The sequence below is a fragment of the Solanum verrucosum genome, unplaced genomic scaffold (assembly GCF_900185275.1).
Source record: "Solanum verrucosum unplaced genomic scaffold, falcon-dt-bn FXZP01000277.1, whole genome shotgun sequence".
NCBI classification, from domain to species: Eukaryota; Viridiplantae; Streptophyta; class Magnoliopsida; order Solanales; family Solanaceae; genus Solanum; species Solanum verrucosum.
Genome location: NW_026019945.1, coordinates 2,228,680 through 2,237,035, shown reverse-complemented (window position 1 = coordinate 2,237,035; position 8,356 = coordinate 2,228,680). Strand labels below are relative to the sequence as shown.

General features: G+C 33.7%; 1 pseudogene; it reads left to right on the top strand.

Moving 5' to 3' along the window:
• Positions 1 to 3,927: 3,927 nt before the first annotated feature.
• On the top strand, positions 3,928 to 5,874 carry LOC125807597 (organic cation/carnitine transporter 4-like; annotated as a pseudogene).
• Positions 5,875 to 8,356: the final 2,482 nt, after the last annotated feature.

Here is an 8,356-nt window from a genome sequence, read left to right as displayed (position 1 = left end):
TGGGTTGTATTCATCAAAATCAACATTCTAATTTTTTACGAGGATCTTACGAGAATCTTTCTTACCCATGAATTGAGAACAAAAATTTCAAAATATTATAACTTGAATTTTCGCCAAAAAAAGTTTCAAAAACTTTAGTTCCACAAATCACGAAATTTTAAAATTAATGGGGCAAGAAATGCTACATAACTATATATTAAAAGAAATTTTTGGAAGGATCAATTGATAAACATACAATTATATCCGATTTGCATAGACAAAGTGAATTAAGGAGAATAAGAGAAAATTTAGATGAGAAGCAAATATACATATGAAAAGGATTTTACAAAGAAAACAAAAAAAAGTTGAAAAACCTAAATTTTCGCAAAAATACAATTGAAAAAACTTCAATTCCACAAATCATGAAATTCAACAATTAATTGGACAAGAACAAGATTGTATATAAAGGTGATTTTTAAAAGTATTCATGAAAAAACATATTGTTATATCTGATTTTCATAAACAGATTGAATTAAGGAGAAGAATTGAAAATTAGGGAGAGAATCAAATATATGTATGAAAAGAATTCTAGAAAGAGAAAAAGGAGACGAAAAGGAGAAGAATTTTATTTTAAAACGGTTGACAAAATAAAAAAAGAGATAAAATAGGGATAATAAAATAATAATTTTTTTCTTTTCAAGAAAAAAAAGGAGCAATCAAACGTGTGTTTAGAGAAAAATAAGAAGAACGAAAATACATTTTTTAAGAAAAAGAAAAATAACTATTGAATGCCAAATAAATATAACAAAGTCTTTTTTCTTGCTAAAAAAAATTAAAAATGAACTATTTATTGTTAATTTAGTCTATAAGGTGTTATGCTGTGCCATTTTGTCCAAAATGTGAATATGCCCAAACTTGGAGTCTTAACCCAATCATCATTGTATACTTGTTGTATATCGTCTCTCTTTGAACTTGTATAATAGCTTCTCTAAATTTGTATACTTGCTTCCCTTTTTATCTTTCGTTCAATTCGGCAGAGTCAAATACAGATGTTGGATTTTATTCCAACGAAATGAAAAAAAGGGAGTCACAATAGATTCATATGGGAAATCATGCACACGCAAAAGAAAGAAAGATTTTTTATTTGATAAAGATCCTAATCAAGTAGTAATTTCGTCTTAGGGTGAAGGAAATCAGTATTTAACATTATGACATAAAAATTGCCTAATCAAATCGATATCTCTAAGGTTCACATTTTACTTTTATTACATACAAAACTAATTCATGTATGGATGACAATGTAGCGGAACAGATGCAGGGTGGGGTTGATTTAAGGCTATGCGAGATAGGGTAGGTTTAAGGCTATGCAAGGTGGGGTTGATTTAAGGCTATGCGAGATGGGGTAGGTTTAAGGCTATGCGGGGTGGGTGAAAATGGATTTTTTAAAACTAATGGATAGCGGGGCAGGTTGCAGGTATATGTAGTTTTATGTGAGTTCAAATTTAATTTTAACTTTTTACATGTTATAAGAGGGATAAAGCATTATGTATTAAGATAATTTTTCTAAAGCTACTAAAATAAAAAATAATACAATTTCTTATATGTTTCATAATTAACCTCTAAAAAATAAATTTTTGAGTCACTTCTTATTAAATTGATACAACTTAATAAAAAAAATGAACTTATTTTTATGAATTTTATTCTAGTATCAAACTTAACTAGAAAAAAAATATTAAAAAAATGCGGAGCGGGTTCATGCAGGATGGGCTGGGGCGGATTGAAAATATTTTTTTTTTTATGTGAGGCGGGACAAAATAGACTACGAATTTTACAGGTTAAGCTCAACTCGCACCCCTATTACCATCCCTGATGCATGTTGAAGGTTGTGGGTCAGGAGAAAGGACCGGATCAATAACAAATAAGGTCCCAAATTGGACCAACTCTTGTCTCATTTTGGGTCCAAACAAAATGGGATGAAGGACCAATTTCATCCATGTTGTGCTACTTATAATTATCTTTTATTCTCACGTAAAACATTTCATATGTCGATGTTCATCAAATAACTAAAATAATTTATAGTTATTATTTTGTTTTCCTAGTTAAAAATGCAAGCTTGTATCATCTTGAATTTTTTTTTCTTTATTAACATATGTTGAATCAAACTAGTTCTCCTTTTATTAGTGTACATTAATGAGAGGGGATTCAAAGTTCTCAAAATAACTAATTAGCGATTACCTTTTGATTCACTTTTCATTCTCTCTTAAATAAATAACGCGTTTTAGCTCAATTTTTTTTCTTAAATAAATAACGCGTTTTAGCTCAAATTTTTCTATATGTATACAATATTAATTGCAAGATATCATTATCAAAGACATTGTCTTTGATTTTAAGAATATTATAATAATAATAATGTGTACATTTTCATTTCCACGTAGCAAATTCATATATCTTTCATCAGTTTGACAATAAGCACGTACCATATTTAATAAGTAAGCCGTCTATATAGTTAGGATACAAGAATTAATGAAAGCTATATACATATCTTTTCAATTAATTATTTCTTTAAAAAAGTAAATTCCTTAATTTTATTATAAATAAATATTTTATTAGTGGGGAATATTTACACCAAAACTTATGCCAATTTACAAAAGAGTAACTATTCATAACTTACACTTTTCTAATTTCTACTCTTAATAAATTTATTTATTTATTCTCCTCTTGTTTACCTTCTTTTAATTATAAAATAACTATATATATATATAAACTAAATATACACAAAGTGATGTGGCACCCTGCACCTCTCTGTAGCCAATATCTTATTTATCTTTTTTTTTTCTTTTCCTTTTTTCCTCCAACTCTATACAATAATTAGCTATAGAAAAGTTCAAAATATTAAGTATTTCATTTAATAATTTAACTTAATGACTGTGCGAAGCCCCAGTACGTTTCCTAGTTATAAATATAAGAAATGAAAGAGTCAATCCTTCGCAAAAAAGTTGACATATAAAGAAGAAATTAAATGTACTGCAATAATTATTGTGATGTGATAGTAATAATTAAACATAATAGGAGTATTAGCTAATTAAACTCAAGAAGCTATTAAAAAGTTAATAAAATAAAAGACGGCAGTTTGCACATAAATTTGGTTGGTTTCAAAAATTTAAAAAGATATATGGTGATTATTTTAAACAAGTGTTTTTGTTTATATAATTGATTCATTATTTCAATTCCAAATTTGAAATACAATATTTTTATATTCAAAAAAACACTTTTAACTTCCAAATGCTCTTTTTCAAGAATTACTCTTTTTCCACACAACTCCAATATTACTTATACAGACAATAGATGGCTAAAAATTTGCAGGGAAATTTAAATTAAATAATAGTACTCGTACTACATAAGTTGCTCAGACTAATTGGCAATTCCAATTTTACTTGGTCTAGAGGAAGTCAACGTAAACATATACTCATCCATCATTTCAACTTTCACCAATGGTGACTCTTCAAAATTGTTAAGGGTACATATATTGAATTTTTTGAAAGCAGTTTATTTTTAAATAATTTGACACTGTGACATCAAAAGTGAATAATCTGTCTTACTTAGCTTATTAATAAGGGTTCGATTTTACATGTAATCATTCACTAAAGTAATCTAAATAATTAACATGTTCTACAAAATTTTGTCACTAAATAATTAGTATCTATCTTATTCTTTTCATAATTCATCAGTAGTTCATCATTATATAAAATTGATTTAAAAAATGGTAAGTATTTTTCTACAGAAGTGGTCCGTCATAAATTTCTACAACTACTTTTATAATCACATGCATGTGCTCTACCTTCCGTTTAAAAACTCTATAATATAGGTACACAATCTCATGATATTTGCAAATTAGTCTTTAAATATCGTTGTGGTACAATATAATATCATTAGTAGGTAAAATAAAAAATGTCGTCGGCATTATCATCACACGGCAAATTATACGACGGCGACCTCAGGTCGCCACTCGTCTCTCGGGAGGCGAACCCGAAAAAAATAACGATGGATGAGATGTTGGAGAAGTACTGCGGGGATTTCGGGTTGTGGCAGGTGAGACACCTCGTGTTAACATGCTTGGCTTGGTTACTGGAGGGGATACTAACCATGGTAATGAACTAATGATCTTTGCGGATCGTGAACCAGCGTGGCATTATTTGACAAGCCACGCTGGTACAACGAGCCGTTGCTCTTCGGAGCCCGGCTCGTGGGAATGGTCGGGTGGAAACGGAAGTTCTACGATGTCCGAATTCGGATTAATATGCGGAGACAAGTTTAAGGTTGGACTTGTTCAATCTATATTTTTCGCTGGCTGCATGATCGGTACCTCCTTTCACAAATAGCCACTTTTTAGTTGTTATAATTGAAAAATCAAAATTGTTACTTTTGATATAGTTTAGGAGATAATTATTTACATACATTTTAGTTTGCAGTATTATATATTTTGATAGGGGTGTGCACTATTTGGATTAAACCGAAAAACCAAACTAAATTAAACTGAGATACATAACAATCTCGTTCGCCTCTCTCTATTTTAATGTATTTGGTAGCAAAAATAGATATATATCTTTCTCAATGTATGATAGAAATTTTTTAATTAGTAGTAAGATACGTAATATTTTGAAAATATAGATTATAATAATAATATATATGGTAACACATTTAAAATTGATTTTATTTTTTTCAGGTGCGGGAGTATTTGGACATTTATCAGATACAAAATTTGGGAGAAAAGGCTCCCTGGCAATAATTTGCATGTTGAATGCTATTTTTAGTATTCTAACTGCATTCTCTTCCGATTACTGGACGTACGTCTTGTTCCGATTTCTCTCCGGTTTCAGCACTGGTGGGACCGGCCTTTGTGCTTTTGTTCTCTCCACTGAACCCGTTGGCCAATCATGGCGTGGCGTAGCTGGAATGTCCACTTTATATTTATACTCTACTGGAATAGTCGTTGTATCCATCATTGCTTATTTCATCCAACCGTGGCGATCTCTCTACATTGCTTCTTCAATCCCTTCCCTTATTTTCGTTATCTTCGTATTACCTTTCCTCCACGAGTCACCTAGATGGTACCTCGTTCAAGGAAAAGTAGACGAAGCTATGAAAATTATGCAGAAAATCGCGGTTTCTAATGGCAAACAAAACATTCCTTATGACGTTGTTCTTGCCCTCGATTGTGAAGTATCCAAGGACGATATCCCTAATTCTCAATTCAATACCCAAAAAGCATCAATTTTAGATGTAATAAGGTCTCCTGTCACACGGATTCGGTTGTTCGTAGCTGTGGCTACTAACTTCTTTTGTTCCATTGTATATTACGGGTTGAGTTTGAACGCGGTTAATCTCGGAACTAATTTGTACCTAAACGTTGCACTTAATTCAGTTTCTGAAATGCCTGCCTATTTATTAACATCATTAGTGCTTGACAGGATTGGTCGAAAGCCGTTAGCCATAGGGACAATGTGGTTCAGTGCGATTTTCTGCTTAGTGGGGAGTTTTTTGAAGAGTACCGATGAGACCTGGAAAATTGTTAGGATGGTGTGCGGATTGCTTGGGATATTTGGAATATCTGGTACTTTCAATTTGCTGCTCGTGTATGGCATGGAATTGTTTCCAACTGTAGTGAGAAATGCAGCACTAGGATGCTCGAAGCAAGCCGTGCTTTTGGGGGCAATTTTGGCTCCAATTATAGTTGTGTTAGGGGGAGGCGTGCCCTTTGCTGTATTTGGGGCATGTGGTATTATTGGAGGATTTTTGGTAATGTATTTACCAGAGACGTTAAACAAGCCACTTTATGATACAATGGATGGATTGCAAGAAGCTGAAGCAAAACCTGGGTTGGTAGCTTTGGATTAGTTAGTTGAATAAAAGAAAGTTTTAAACATTTGTTCAAGTGTTTGGAATTGAAAATAAGCCATTGATTGTGAAAAAGTGTTGTAAGCATTGTTAAAATAACTACGATATTAATTATAATATTTGATCTCACCTTGTTTGAGTACATCTTGCTTGTTCTAAATACGTACTCCGATCCCCTAAAAAAAAATATAACTACACAAATATCTAAGGATTATAGCGGGACAAATCTGAACTCCGTGAATCAAAAAATTACTCGGTATATAAGATCAAATCTATATTGTATGTTATATATTTAATAATGAACCCCTTCAACACAAGTAAGAGATTTTATTTAACGGCAATGGGTGGAATTATTGAAAGACTATGAATGTGCAATTTTGTACCATCCAGGTAAAACCAATATAGTAGCTGATGCACTGAGCCGAAAGTCAATGGGGAGTTTGGCCCACCTTACCTTAACAAGGAGGCCATTAGCAAGAGAAATTCACAAATTGAAAGAAAGTGGAGTAGCCTTCAGTTTAGGGCATGCATGTTCATTATTGTCATGTGTTCAAGCGAAGTCATCATTAATGGAGGATATAAAGGCAAAGCAATACCTAGACATGCGGTTGTGCAAAATTAGAGACGAAAGTGTTCTTAACAAAAATAAGGATTTTATCGTGGATAGTCATGGGGTATTGCGACTTGGCAATCGTGTTTGTGTACCAGATGTTAACGGTTTGAGACAAACTTTGCTTGAAGAAGCGCATGGCTCTAAGTACTCAGTTTATCCCGGATCCACAAAAATGTACCAAGAGTCCAAGATCTTCATCAGTTGTACTGGTGGGAGGGTATGAAGAAAGATGTTGCGAGTTATGTCACTCGATGTTTGACTTGCTAGCAAGTTAAAGCTGAACACCAAAGACCTGCAGGGTTGATGCAACACTTGTGATACCAGAATGGAAATGGGAGCGAATTACCATGGATTTTATCACTGGATTGCCATGAACTCTGAAGGGTTATGATTTTATATGGGTGATCGTGGATCGATTAACAAAGTCAGCACACTTCCTACCGGTCAAAACTACCTATAATGGCGCACGCTATGCACAGATTTATATTGATGAAATTGTTAGGCTTCACGGAGTTCCAATTTCTATTATATCGGATAGAGGATCCCAGTTCACCTCACACTTCTGGAAAGCATTCCAAGGTGCATTCAGAACGCAAGTGGAATTGAGTACGGCGTTCCACCCACAAACCGACGGTCAGTCAGAAAGAACCATACAGACTCTTGAAGGTATGTTGAGATCTTGTGTTCTTGATTTTGGTGGTAGTTGGGACAAATATCTACCGTTGACGGAGTTTGCTTACAATAATAGCTTCCAAGCGAGCATACAGATGGCAACTTACGAGGCGTTATATGGAAGGGGATGTCGATCTCCCATTGGGTGGTTTGAGGCTGGTGAGGCTAAGGTATTGGGTCCAGATCTGGTGAAGTCAGCAATTGACAAGGTTCAATTAATTAGGCAAAGATTGCTAGCGGGCCAAAGTAGTCAAAAGGCTTATGCAGATAAAAGACATCGAGAGTTGGAGTTTTCAGTGGGAGATCATGTGTTCTTACGTGTATCACCAATGAAATGTGTTTTAAGATTCGGGAAGAAAGGAAAACTGAGTCCAAGATATACTGGACCATATGAGATACTTGCTAGAGTTGGTGTTGTTGCATATCGTGTAGCACTTCCACTTGAGTTATCTTCAGTACATTCAGTCTTTCATGTGTCAATGCTACAAAAGTACATACCAGACCCTTCACATGTGCTAAAAGCATCAAACACCCAATTGGATGAGAACCTAACCTATGAAGAGGAACCAATGTTTATAATGGACAAACAAGTAAGGAAGCTACGTTTGAAAGAGATGGCGACAGTGAAAGTAGCATGGAAAAATCACTCTAGCGAGGAGGCAACATGGGAAGACGAGAAGGTGATGCAAGCCAAGTATCCTCATTTATTCAGACCCGCAAGTATATATATATATATATGTTTAAAAATTCAGGGACCGAATTTTCTTAAGGGGGAGAGAATGTAGCGACTTAAAGCTTTGGGACAAGCCCATTTAAAATAAGCAACTAATTAATTTACCTAACACACCTGTTGACTGCTTACTTCCCAAGTTTTACCCACCTCCTTAGTAAATTAATTGTTAGATAAGATTGAGAGAGGCGGGGGAAGAGGCTTAAAAAAAGAAAAGAGGCAGCGTGGGTTTCAACTTAGAAGTTGTCCGACTCAAACAGCTGGAGAAAACAAAACAAAAAAACAGAGTAAGAGAGACGAAACAAAGGAAAGGAAAAAAATAGTAGAAGAGAATAGAACTCAACACTAGGTAAAGGATTTTATCTCTAAAATCCAAAACAAGCAGTATTGTAGAAGACCCCACGGTTGTTCTCCATTCTCGACTTTGCAAGTGAGTTGTCAATATACTTTTCACCTCTGAACTCACC